Raw genomic sequence first — 12038 nt, 5'->3', positions numbered from 1 at the left:
AGGATTAGACATCCTCTAAGATTCTTGAATTCTTTTGATGTTCCATAACCAAGAAAGGAAAATAAATGGAAAGAAAGGAACCCTGCCACGTGTGCATGAAAAGCCCCTTTTCTATGTTTATAGAGGGAAATTACTCGAATTCTTATTTTAGAAGATAGCAAAGCCAAAAAGATAGTAAAAAGTGAAAGGGGGGCAAGAAAGGCCATTGATGATATTTTCTGGGAAGTGTGCATTTGGAAAGTTAGTGTAAGTAGGGATCTCTCTCCAAGTGACCATAGACGAAAGAAAGACCAGCACTGTGGAAGGCTCTGTAGCTCAGTGGTTAGAGTATTGGTCTTGTAAACCAGGGGTAATGAGTTCAATTCTCATCAGAGCCTAGATTTGCTTTACTGTGTAAAAAGTATCAGCTTCCTTTACTGAAAGCAGGCACGCTATCCTTTACCATTTCTGATCCCTGAGTAGAACCTGCTCTCTCTACATGATGGCTAATTCGCTTACTGAATATTTTCAGTGGCTTCCTATTGAAGCCCAATTTCTGGCAATGAAGATCTGCTGCTGCTACTGTTGTCATCTTCACACTTTTCATCTTCTACTATGCTTAATGTTCCCTGCCATTTTATGGATTTATAACCAAGAAAGGAGAAGAAATGGAAAGAAAGGAACCCTGCCACGTGTGCATGAAAAGCCCATTTTCTATGTTTATAGAGGGAAATTACTCGAATTCTTATTTTAGAAGATAGCAAAGCCAAAAAGATAGAAAAAAACAAAAGGGGGCAAGAAAGGCCATTGATGATATTTTCTGGGAAGTATGCATTTGGAAAGTTAGTGTAAGTAGGGATCTCTCTCCAAGTGACCATAGACGAAAGAAAGACCAGCACTGTGGCAGGCTCTGTAGCTCAGTGGTTAGAGCACTGGTCTTGTAAACCAGGGGTCGCGAGTTCAATTCTCATCAGAGCCTAGATTTGCTTTACTGTGTAAAAAGTATCAGCTTCCTTTACTGAAAGCAGGCACGCTATCCTTTACCATTTCTGATCCCTGAGTAGAACCTCTTCCTCATTCTTCAGCCTGCTCTCTCTACATGATGGCTAATTCGCTTACTGAATATTTTCAGTGGCTTCCTATTAAAGCCCAATTTCTAGCAATGAAGAGCTGCTGCTGCAACTGTTGTCTTCACACTTTTCATCTTCTACTATGCTTAATGTTCCCTGCCATTTTATGGATATATAACCAAGAAAGGAGAAGAAATGGAAAGAAAGGAAACCTGCCACGTGTGCATGAATAGCCCATTTTCTATGTTTATAGAGGGAAATTACTCGAATTCTTATTTTAGAAGATAGCAAAGCCAAAAAGATTGAAAAAAGCGAAAGGGGGCAAGAAAGGCCATTGATGATATTTTCTGGGAAGTGTGCATTTGGAAAGTTAGTGTAAGTAGGGATCTCTCTCCAAGTGACCATAGACGAAAGAAAGAACAGCACTGTGGCAGGCTCTGTAGCTCAGTGGTTAGAGCACTGGTCTAGTAAACCTATTAAAGCCCAATTTCTAGCAATGAAGTGCTACTGTTGTCTTCTTCACACTTTTCATCTTCTACTTTGCTTAATGTTCCCTGACATTTTATGGATTAGCCAAAAAATACAAAAACAAAAAAAAAGCTTAAATGCAATGATTACAGGTGCTCCATTCCAAAATCTTTACGATGAAATTACAACATTTCAATGTTCTGCTTTACTAATGCTTGGAACTGTTGCCATTGCCTTCTAGAACTTCGATCCTAGGCAAGTGCTCAGAGCAAACAATGGTTTTGCCTGGCTTATTCTCCTGAATTTCAGATGTTTTTATCAGTTCTTTCCATACATTCGTTTTTATAATCATTTTAGAATGCAAACCTTTTCAATGTGCATTCTAAAACAAGCATTCTGGATTAACACGCTTGATACCGATGTAGATTGCACTCAATGTATTCAGGTACGCTAGCGAATGGATAGTGCTCTAATCAATGCGCATCCCTCTCAGATTTTTTGAATCAGCTTTGGAGTTCAGATGCTCTGAATTCAATAGTTATTTTCGGTGTTACACTGATTAAATGTCCCTGCTCCGAATTTACTGTTATCCATATCACCAGTCTGTGCCAATAATATGACTTCCATCTTATTCCCTTCTTGAGTTCAGATTCAATTTACATAGAAATAATTCAAGAAATCTGTTGCTACCTAGGTAGGATATCTCTTCTAAATTGCTAGCTCCCCTTATGAGTCTAGCAGCTCTTTCCCTTTCACCTTCTCTTCCTTGCTCCCGATGGTGGGTCAAAACTGGCAAAAAAAATCAATCCTATGATGCCCCTGGGTCAGCCCTTTTGTTCCCCTACCAGCCTCTTAGAAGCTTCATCGACGAAGAGGCAACATCACCGGTCTACTCCGGTCTACTTTTTCCAGCCGAGCCCCTCCTTTGTCAACATGCATGTGAGGCCTCGACTGCTGCAATTTACAACTGTTCCTTTTTGAAATCCATGAGACTGTCCAGTCTATATTTGCCCACTGAAATGTTATAATTTTAATAATTCTTTGATTGTTTCATTATTTCCTTCCTTTATGCATTCTTTCTTTGGGTAATCAACTTCACTGAAACCCCCCCCCCCCCAATAAACTGTAGATATACAGTACAGCACACAGACACACACACATATGTGGATATCTAAATTGATACAGGAGTCATACTTTTAATAATTTTATAAAACATATATTAATAATTTGGTGAATAAAAATGAATGAAAAAGTGCAATTTACAGAAAAACAATTTGAAAACAACAGAGAACGAGAGAGTTTAGATGACTTTTTAAACAAATGCAAGTTGGAAATATTTGTACATGTACCTTATGAAAAACAGCATACATCTTTTGTAGAGCATACATCTATTGATACAAAGCACAAAATGAAAGGACATTTATCAATAAATACACCTGACAAAAATAAAATTCCATATGTAAAAAAAAAATCCCTCAAAGGTTAGATCAAGAAAATGTACACTTATATACATTTTGTAAACAATAAATGAATACAGATTATTTTCATAACTCATTAAATAATGACTAATTCTTACTATATTTTTTTCCTTATGCTCATGGTCAAGGGATGATCTCATCATCATTCTAGTCTACAAAGAAGGTATACAACCTTTTCTTCGACTGTAATAACATGAGTGGGGGAAAAAACCCATCACTTTTGAACAAAATTAATTTTTTTGTACATTTTAAAAGGTTTTTTTAAGGGGGTTAAGGTGTTTTGAGCTCTCTTGGAAACTATCCCAAGTAGGTTAAAGGGGCCATAAGGCCTCATCCACAGTTAGCAGGGAATTTTCTTCTATTTCTTTCTCTCTTACCCTCCTTCTATATTCTCTCCATTGCACTAACAGTCCTCAGTAAGGGGGCAATAGATTTATCTATTTTAGTGTTTATATACCACTTATAATCTAAGGGCTCTTTTTACTAAGGTGCGCTAGTGGTTTTAGTGCTAATGCCTCCATAGAGTTTGTGTTAGTATTTTTCATTTAGCGCGTGGTTAGCGCGCTAATCATTAGCGTGCATTAAAAATGCTAGCGCACCTTAGTAAAAGGAGCCCTAAGTGGGGTACATTCAGGTACTCAAACATTTTCCCCTATCTGTCCTGGCAGGCTCACACTCTGTCTAATGTACCTGATGATACCTGCCTTTAGAATTCAGTTTATGTGTAACCTATGATCCCACCTTTAGGTATTATTTAGGGAGTGCCATGAATACTGTTTCTAAAGCATCCCCAGACCAGGTCAATCTGATGAGCAGGTGAGTCCAGGAATTAATCCCAGCACTCTTGCATTAGAACGCACAAAGCTACCATTAATCTGTTGTGCTGGCATTCCATTTTTAAAAAAAAAACGTTATATTTAATTTAACTGCATAATTTAGGGCCTCTTCTATCAAACTGCACTAGCAATTTGTAGCGTGGTGAGCTGCGCTGAATGGCCTGCGCTGCTCCCGACGCTCATAGAGTTCCTGCGCTAAAAACTGCTAGTGTAGTTTGATAGAAGAGGCCCTTAGTTTTACGGAAAGAGGCATTTTCATAGCTAATTATATATATATATTCTGTATAATTTCAGTACAAGCCTTTTAAAATAGTAGGATTTATTTAAGTTTGATTAAGGAGCATTAAGTAAAATGTTGTTACTTGTGAAAACTTACAGTACAATGAAATTCGACATCCTGATATACAACACAAATCACCAGTCAAGAAAATGCCATTCTTCCCGTCAGCTAGGTTAAAAACCAGAAGCTAAGAGGAGATCCTAAAAATGAAAGAGTGTTTTCATCTTTGGGAACTTAAGCTTTGCAGACATCTCACTTAATTCTCTAGTTTTCTGTGACCACTTTATCTTTGTTAGGCAACATAAGAGAAGCTGGGAAAAGTGGTCGGTGAGGTCTGGGATGCAAACTGAAAATCCTTCTGCCTCTGACCTGCCATTTGACCTATGACAGGTCACATTCTCTCTTAGCATTTCAGTTTACCCATATGCAAGCAGACAAATACAATGTTATTCTGTCCAAAAGTCTATATGTCATAAGATTAAAAACCGAGACTGTTAGCCTCATGCCAACCTCATATGACTCAGGAAGGGGGATATAGTGATTTTCAAAATGTTTAGTGCCAGGTGTCACAGCGAGTTTAATAACTGCAGGCACTTGACATGCTTTCACTTAAGACTTACACATTGCCATATACAACAATTTACAAAAGGATTTCAAAGGTATATCAACAGTGTTTACCCAAATACTGTAAAATCCTTTTGATCACACAATGAGGTTTGTTGCTGTGTAATAGTCTCTAAATCATACTGGGCCTCTGCTGTTGACCTACAATTACATTGTATTCTATAATAAATGAGGATTTGATCTGTGCTCCGTTCTGACAGGCCTCTTGGAAATCTGAATAGAACTGGGATGTTAAGAAAGAGGAAAAAGAAAGACAATCAAACCATTTTGCATGCTGCAAATGGCTTTCTGGATGAGATTTCTTAGCTTTCCAACTGCATATATCGCAGCATTCTCACCAGAAAGATTACAGTGTACTGAAATTATGGATCCCTGTTTTCAAAAAGATTTCTCCCAGATTGTCTCAACAGACGTCATTATTCAAGAGCAGTGACCAAACCTCTTCGGTAATCCTTACTACATCAGTCAGCTACAATTGTACAAAGCTTCAGTGCCGTTTACCTAAAAACAATCAAAATAAAATAGCCATTGGAACAGGAAATACAGACCAAACAGTATTTTAACCTTATACTACAATTTACCTGTAGTAATTTACTGCTGTAGTATGCTTGCAATTTAATTAAAAAAAAAAATTATAACTTTACACAACCAGTATGTTTGGCTTTCAACCAGTGCCATTATCCATGTGCACTAAGACAGCACATTAAAGGCACATGTTAGCAAAACCAGGTTAGTGTTATAGTTCTTTGTTTTGGTACACCACATTTTCCTATCTTGTATTCTCGGTTTACAAGGGGCCGCTGAAAAGTTCTCAGCCCAACCAAGAAAAGAATGATGTGGAGCCATGAAATTTACAAGCTATTTCATACTTTTCTTGACACTTCATTTTAGTGAGGCCAATGCAGTTAGCAAATGGGCACATCTATAGGGAAACCAAGCCATTGTGACATGACCAATGAGGTTGGCTCTTAAGCACTGGTGGAATGAGGCATTATGACATCACAATATGAGGGGGCCGCTGAAAAGTTCTCAGCCCAACCAAGAAGAGAATGACGTGTAGCCATGAAACTTACAAGTTATGCCACATTTTTCTTGACACTTTACATTTCCTTTCATATCATTGAAACGAAAAGTGTCAAGAAAAGTGTGAAATAACTTGCAAGTTTCTTGGCTCCACGTCATTCTCTTCTTGGCTGGGCTGAGAACTTTTCAGCGGCCTAGTCTAGGGCAACAGAATGGAGCAAATTAGGCACGCCTCTTTTAAAAGCTGGTTAGACATGTTGGGGTGAATTCTATAAATGGCGCAAAAAAAAAAAAAAAAAGGTGCTAAGCAGTGTCTCTCAAACTGTCTCGAGCCAGGGCACACTAAAGGTAGTGGCCATGTCTTGAGGCACCCAGAAGTGCCTCTTGGTACAAGTGCTAATCCTAGGATTCCTAGACTACTGTAATATCCTATACCTGTTATGCCCAACCAATATGCTACAACAATTACAAACAGTCCAAAATACAGCTCTTAGACTGATTTACTCGCTGAAAAAATATGACCACTTCATCACCGCTTTCCGAGATTCACACTGGCTCCCAGTACAAGCACGCATACAATACAAATTCTACTGCACCCTATTCAAAGCCCTAAATGGAAATTGACCAAGCTATCTGAGCAACCGCCTAAACAGGAAAAACACATCCAGACCAAGGAGAACTCATGCACATTTCACCCACCCCCCCAATCAAAGGTATACAAAACAAAAAAAATATACGGACTATTAGCCACCAGAGCAGGGAAACTAGACCGCCACTTCTCCAAACTGCTGACTATGACGCCCAACTACAAAACATTCAAGAAAGAACTTAAAAATTTTCTATTCAAGAAATTTGTCAAATGATCTATCTAAATCTGATCGACCCTCCACAGATCCCGACGCATACCACATCTATTAACCATGTATTCTTCCTGGAAATGCCCAGGCCAACTCTTGTTGTAAACCGCCTAGAACTGAAAGGTATTGGCGGGATAGAAGACCCTAATGTAATATAAGTGTGTGGATGTCGTCGTGATGACATCACGCGTATGCGTGACATCATCACATCGATGTCCACGCATGTGCAAAGGCCCTCCAGATGGGCCCTGAGACACCACTAAGGGGTGACAGCAGAGAAGAGGGCCGGAGAGGAGAGGCACTGGCACCAGCTGATTGCCTACAGCAATGTTTTTCTCAACTACTTCAAGCTAAGAAACCCCTAAGCCTAACAAATATCAACTGAGTACCCCAACCACAGACCTCCCTGGGCTTACCCAAGCTCTGCCCCAGATCCCATCCCCTTTACTAATTGTAATGCAATTTTTTTCCATCCATTTTTCATATACACACAATATATACAGCAGATATAAATTCTCAAAACTGACACATTTCAATCACTATAATGAAAATAAAATCATTTTACCTACCGGCGATCCTGTGCAGGCTGCTGTAATTAGCTTGAAAGGTGAAACTGGGAGGCCGGGGGGAAGCTGGCCAGAGAGAAGGGGGAAACATGCAGGCCTTTGGCGAATTGGGCAGCGCTGGCGCTGTACCGTGTAGGGAAGTCAGCTGGCAGGCGCCTCTCTTCCTCCTCAGTGTACCGCGGCACACTTGGAATCTCAGAAGGCACACTAGTGTGCCCTGGCACGCAGTTTGAGATACACTATGAGGTGAGTGCTTCGATTTACACCAGCTGAACCTGGTTTAAATGCTGGCACTCAACTCATTTCCACAGGAAGTCCAACAGAAGACAAACCCACAAAAGCAACAGGAAACAAGCAGAGTGGGATGGGACAACAGACTTTCCACAGTAGAAGGAGCCAAAAGGATTATGTCAAATAAATGTTTATTATATCCATCCAAAACAAAGTAAAGAGAATAGAAACCCCACTTAAAGTCTAAGGAAGAAAGAACAAGTGGGAAGTAGAATAGAAGACATCAACCTTGAGACAATCTTTTATTTCTATAAACTCAAAATAAAGAAACACATGAATAAAAACATATGTATAAAAAGTCCTATAAACTCGATGTCCTTATATTGAAAGGATCCAGTTGGGCCATCAATATTCATGTGTTTCTTTATTTTGAGTTTATAGAAATAAAAGATTGCTTGTCTCAAGGTTGACGTGTTCTATCTCACTCCCCCGCTTTTTCTTTTTTTATTATATCCATCTACAATGGTCTTGACTCGACACAGCACTGTGTTTCGGTGTAAAATACGCCTGCTTCAGGGGTCACATATACTGAATCAAAGTGTAATAAATGGAATTAAATTGACAATGCTCTGAAAAGAAAGCCTTTGTGGATAGTTTTCCAAATCCAAGGTTTGTGAGCTGCTGATGAAGTTGGAAGCTTGCCATTCTTGAATTTGGAAAATTATCCACAAAGGCTCTCTTTCCAGAGCATTGTTGATTTAATTCCATTTATTACACTTTGATTCAATATATGTGACTCCTGAAGCAGGTGTATTTTACACCGAAACACAGTGCTGTGTCGGGTCAAGATCATCATGGCACTCAACTCATGACATTTAAACACATAAACACGGTGTGCAAATTTTTGGAATGCTCCTTACCTGCCCATTCCCCCTTTTGAGCTGCACACTATGTGGTACATGCAAATCTAAATTAGTGCCAATTAATTGTAATAGTTTATTTACATGATAGCTCATTAGCTAATTTAGGCCCCCTTTTATCAAGTCAAGTTACGTTTTTTTATCGCCAGCCGCTATGGTATAAGCTCCGACGCTCATTAGATTTCTATGAGCGTCAGAGCTTTAACCGCAGCAGCTGGAGATAAAAAAAACCCTAATGCGGCTTGATAAAAAGGGGCCTTAGTTGCTCATGTATCTTGGATTCAGCATCGGTATTTCAGTGCCGTATATGAAATCCAAAGGATAAAGTGGCTAGATTTACTAAAAGGTGCTGTTATGTTACTGTGCATTGACATGCATTAAAACATGTTATTTATCATTAGTCCCATCTTATATACAGTAATAGAACCTATTCACTAATAATGTATGCTAACAACATTAACATACACAATGTAATAAATCCTTTCTTTGAGGATAAAATTAAGGCTTTGGCCCTGATTCTATAAATGGTACCTGGCGGCAACTAACAGGCACTGTTTTGTGCAGTTGTCAATCAACCGCTAGACATCTTACATAAAATCACACCTAGCGGCGCCTAACTCAACTTAGGAATCAGTAGACGTCATACTGGTAGGCACTAGTATATTAGGCCAGGGTTTTTCTAGCCTAATTTAATGGTTCCTAACAGATGCCTATTGATACCGACGTCATTCCATGCCCATTCTCTGCCTCCTAACCACACCTGCTTTTCAGGTAGGCATAGGCCTAGGTGCTTCACCGAGTTCCAAGTGGAACTCAATTGTTTTCTTTTTTTTAGTTTAGTTTTTAATGGTATTTTCAATTACCACACCAATTAAGACAATTACGTTTGAGTTCTATGCAGAACTTGGCTAGGCACTACTGATCTATCTACTTAGCATCGCCTAGTGTAGGTGCCATTTATAGAATCAGGGCCTTTGTGTCTAAAAGTGCATAGCAAAATGAGTGGATTCTCCACATAAATATACATTATTAGCAGCACTCAGGTTAACCATATCTAACAATGGGCCTCATTCAAAAAAGATTTCCCTATTTTAGGCCTCTGGGAAAAAAAAAATCTTTGTTGGATAATAATCATCAATATAGGTTTCAAATTAAAATTCTTGTTATACAAAATAGGCTTAAACACAAATTTCTATTATGCAGCATATTTCAATAATACACTACAATTTTTGATCTCACTTTATGTAACCTGCAGTTTTAGTATAAATATTTTTTCCTTCTGATATTTAATTTGCTTTTCTTCTTATCTAATACTTTGTGAATTTGTTTACAATCTATTTCTATTTACTCATCTCATTTATTAGTGAAGATAGAAATAGGGCGCACTGCACATTTTACATTAAAAAATGATATATTACTGTCTGATGCCTGCTGCAATTTCTGCCACTCATGCTAAGAATTGGATCTAGGAACTCTTTTCCCTCTCAGGGCTAAACTCACCACCTTTAGGTCATGCTCAGGGCTGACTATCCTATTTTTCACTTGTGATGAGGTTTTAGAATAAATTCAGATTTCATACTAAAGTGCAGCTACTACATATTACAACCTTGTTATTCACTGTTGAGTAGTGCTGCCCGATTCAGGAAAAATTTTTTTGATTCAATTTGATTCGATTTTCTTGCCCAATTGGGTGGTTTTTTTTTTCAAACATCCTGGTGGATTTATTTTATAGCCTCTTCACCCCCTTTGCCTTCTCCTAACCACACTGGTGATGTGGTATAAACAAAACAAACAAAAAAGACTTTTCCTCTCTCTGTTAAATCCTAGTTCACGTTTGCGGTCTAACACCAGCTCTGGCAGGATACACTTTTCAAATCTGACATATTGTAATCACAAAACAGAAAATAAAATTATTTTTTCTAACTTTTGTTGTCTGGTCAATATTCAAATCCTGGTGGTCCCAGGCTCTGGTTGTCTTGCTTGCCAGGGTCTCCTTCTTTCTTCTTTCTCCGTGCTAACCATCCATCTGCCATCTCTGTCCTCCCCTTCCGTTTCCCTTCCCTCCCCAGGAGGTCTGGCATCTTTCCTTTTTTTGTCTCCCTCCACAGATCCACCTTTTCTTAACTACTCTTTCATCTAGCATCTCTCCCTCCTTCACCACCACCCCAGGGTCCACCATCTCTCCCTTTCTTTTCCCAACTACCCTCCTATCCAGTATCTCTTCCCCCCCTCCACACCATCCCTTGTGTCCAACTTCTCTCCCTTTCTGTTCCTTCCCTCCCTAAATCCCATTGTCCATCATCTCTCTCCCTCTTCTCTATTTTCAGACCCATTATTTCTTCCCCCCAAAGTCCAGCATATGCACGTCACTTTGAACCCTCTTCCCTCCCTCCCTCCGTGTGCTTCTACCCCAGGGCCCCCTTCCACTGAAGGTCTGTCCCCCCTTGAAGGCCTGCAACTCCCCCTGAAGGACTGCACCCCACCCTTAAAGGCCTGCCTGTCCCACCATCCCTGAAGGCCTGCTTCCTCCTTGAAGGCTTGTTCCCCCCCTTAAAGGCCTGTCCCCCCTTAAAGGTCTGCATCCCACCCCTGAAAGCCTGCCTGTCCCCCCTTGAAGGCCTGCATCCCCCCTGAAGGCCTGCCTGCCTGTCCACCCTGAAGGCCTGTACCTTCCCCGAAAGCCTGTCCCCCCCTTTGAAGGCCTGCATCCCCCCGAAGGTCTGCCTGCCCCCCCTGAACGCCTGTCCTACCCGGAATAACTGCTCACCGCCCCCCCCCCCCCCCCCCGGGAAGGCCTGCGTGTTCCCCCTGGCCTCCCCTGGTGTCTAGCTTCCCTCCTGACCTCCCCACACTGCATACCTTCGAGGAACAGCCTGCAGATAAGATCGATGCTAGCGATCTTTTCACTGCTTCTGAGCTGCTTCCTCTGCTGCGGTCCCGCCCCTCCTCTGACGTCAGAGGCAGGATCGCGGAGGAAACAGCTCAGAAGCAGTGAAAAGATCGCTAACATTGCGATCTTATCTGCAGGCTGTTCCTCGAAGGTAAGCGGTGTGGGGAGACCAGGGGGGGGGGGGGAAGCCGAACGCCAGGGGAGGGAAACGGATGCCAGGGGGAAGCCGGATAGCAGCACTTCCTGACTGACCATCCCCCCTCGCCCTCTATAGCAGTTGCGGCAGCGACCGGCCAGCAAGAGCAGTGCTGCCGCTCCTGCTTTAGTGGGTGAGGGGGGAGGGTCAACCGAATTGGGAACCAATTTTTTTTTTATTTGAATCGATTTGAATCGATTCACCTGAAGTGAATCGGTGAACCGATTCAAATTGTGAATCGGGCAGCATTACTGTTGAGGGTGTTTCAGCACCTTCCCATACAGTGAATGGAGAAGAAATGCCCTTACAATGTGCTAATTGCATTGTATTGCTTCACCTGTTCAAGTGCTATTAACTCCGCTATGTTATCTGCCAATTAACAGTTAATTCATGGTATCTATGAGGGGGTGCTGAAAAGTTCTTAGCCTAACCAACCAAGGGCTAGATACACTAAAACAAGCAATCATATTTGCCGACTCAATGCACAAAATGACTCACTGCATTTTTTTGTAAGATCGCTCATTCTTCGCCTCAGCCATACAAATAAAGTCATTAATATTAAAACCCATGCAAATTAATATTAAAACCCATGCAAATTAAAACCCATGCAAATTCTTCTA

The 12038-nt window shown here is 40.7% G+C and overlaps 2 non-coding genes across 2 annotated transcripts; both read left to right on the top strand.

The window, feature by feature from the left end:
• Window positions 1–304: 304 nt before the first annotated feature.
• TRNAT-UGU lies at window positions 305–377 on the top strand. Its single transcript has one exon. It is a non-coding gene; the product is annotated as a tRNA-Thr (tRNA).
• Window positions 378–885: 508 nt separating this feature from the next.
• Window positions 886–958, top strand: TRNAT-UGU. The gene has a single exon. It is a non-coding gene; the product is annotated as a tRNA-Thr (tRNA).
• Window positions 959–12038: the final 11080 nt, after the last annotated feature.

Source organism: Geotrypetes seraphini, chromosome 1, assembly GCF_902459505.1.
Source record: "Geotrypetes seraphini chromosome 1, aGeoSer1.1, whole genome shotgun sequence".
Lineage (NCBI taxonomy): Eukaryota > Metazoa > Chordata > Amphibia > Gymnophiona > Dermophiidae > Geotrypetes > Geotrypetes seraphini.
The sequence above is the reverse complement of the archived record's forward strand: the minus strand, read 5'-3'. Positions and strand labels throughout refer to the sequence as shown.